The following is a 1,937-nucleotide window of genomic DNA, read 5'->3' as shown; positions in this document are numbered from 1 at the left end:
TTTATGTCTTTCTTAAATTCCTGTATCATCATCATGAGAAGTGATTTTAGATCTGAATCTTGCTTTTCCGGTATGATGGTGTGGCTAGGACTTGCTATGGTGGGAGAATTGGGTTCTGATGATGCCAAGTAACCTGGGTTTGTGTTGTTTATTTTCTTACTCTTGCCCCCTGCCATCTGGTTAACTCTAGTGCTGCCTGCCCTTGCTAAATCTGACTGGAGCCTGTCCTTCCTGTGATCTTGGTTGTGTCAGAACTCCTCAGAGTCAAGCTGTCTCTGTGATCCTGTGATTCTGTGATCCTGTGATCCTGGGCTTGTTAGAGCACCTGGGAGTGCAGCAGCTTTATCTGGGTGTTTTGGGACTGGCTATGGAGCCTGGGCCCAAGGTCCGCTCAGGACACCAGCCCAGAAAGACCAGAAGGAACCTGAGCCACTCTGCTGTTGGAGTTCCTGTGTGCCTGGTCCCGCTGGTCCCAGTTACTCAGGTGTTGGGACAGATGTTGTGTCCTCCTCACCTCTGATCCTTAGATTGTCAGAGCACCTGGGAGTGGAGCTTCCTCTGGATGTTGTGGGACTGGCTGCAGAGCTTGCGCCCAAGGTCTGCTCAGACACCAGCCCAGAGAGCTAAATATTTTTAAAATAAGTTGCATATCTCCTTTGGTAAATTGTTTCTGTGCTTTGTTTGGAAACATAGTGGCTTTTATTATAGATTTTCACGAGTCCTATATTCTACATGTTAAAAGTTTATTTTGTGGCATATGTCTCACCATGTATCTTCTACCTTTTTATTTTGCTACTTTTGATATTGAGAAGTGCCAAACTTCTTAATGTTTTCTTGGTGTTTTTATCCTTTGATGGTATATTTAGTAAGGTCCACAATAATTGGTGTCTTAGCCACTGTTCTTTTACTGTGAAGAGACACCATAACCAAAGCAACTCATAAGAGGAAACATTTCATTGGGGCTGGCTTACAATTTCAGAGGCTTAGTCCATTATCATCATGGTGGGGAGCATGGTAGCATGCATGCAGTTGCTGGAGCAGTAGTTGAGAGCTATATCCTGATCTGTGGGCACACCTCCTCCTCCAACAACATCATATTTTCTAATCCTTTTCAAATAGTGTCACTCCCAAGTGCCTAAGCATTCAAATATATGAGCCTATGGGGGACCATTCTTATTCAAACTACTGCAATTAGAGAGAAAGTTGAACATACCATAAGGAAAGTATAAGAATTTGGTGTAGAAGCACAGGAAAAGGATATTGGTGTTAAGAGGGAAATTGTCTATGGCAATCGTGGGGGAAAAGATACAATTATTTTTACACTCTCACATGTATATATCTTTGGTTGATTGAATTCTTAAAAGATTTATTTGTATGGTATGTATATGGGTGTTTCACTTGCATGTATACAAGAGCAGGAAGTGGAATCTAGTCCCTGTTCAATGGATTTTTGTGTGTGTTGCTGGGGATCATGTGAATAATCTTAGGCATGCTAGGCAAATGCTCTACCACTGAGTTCTCATCATCTTGTCTATAAGGATACCACTACTAATCAATGGGAGAAGTTTTTCAACACATGCTCCAGAGACATCTGGCTATACACATACACACATACAAAACAATGAAGTTGCTTCTCTACCTCACACTACATACAAAAATCTACTCCTAATGATCAATGACCTGAATATAAGTGTGATGGTTTGTATATGCTATGCCAAGGGAGTGGCACTATTAGAAGTTGTGGCCTTAGTGGAGTAGCTGTGTCACTGTTTTTGTGGGGTTAAGACCCTCACCCTAGCTGCCTGGAAGCTAGTATTCTGCCAGCAGCCTTCAGATGAAGATGTAGAACTCTCAGCTCCTCCTGCACCATGCCTGCCTGGATGCTGCCATGTTCCCGCCTTGATGATATTGGACTGAACCTCTGAGCCTGTAAGCCA

This window comes from Mastomys coucha, chromosome X, assembly GCF_008632895.1.
Source record: "Mastomys coucha isolate ucsf_1 chromosome X, UCSF_Mcou_1, whole genome shotgun sequence".
Taxonomy (NCBI): domain Eukaryota; kingdom Metazoa; phylum Chordata; class Mammalia; order Rodentia; family Muridae; genus Mastomys; species Mastomys coucha.
Note: the sequence above shows the minus strand (reverse complement) of the source record.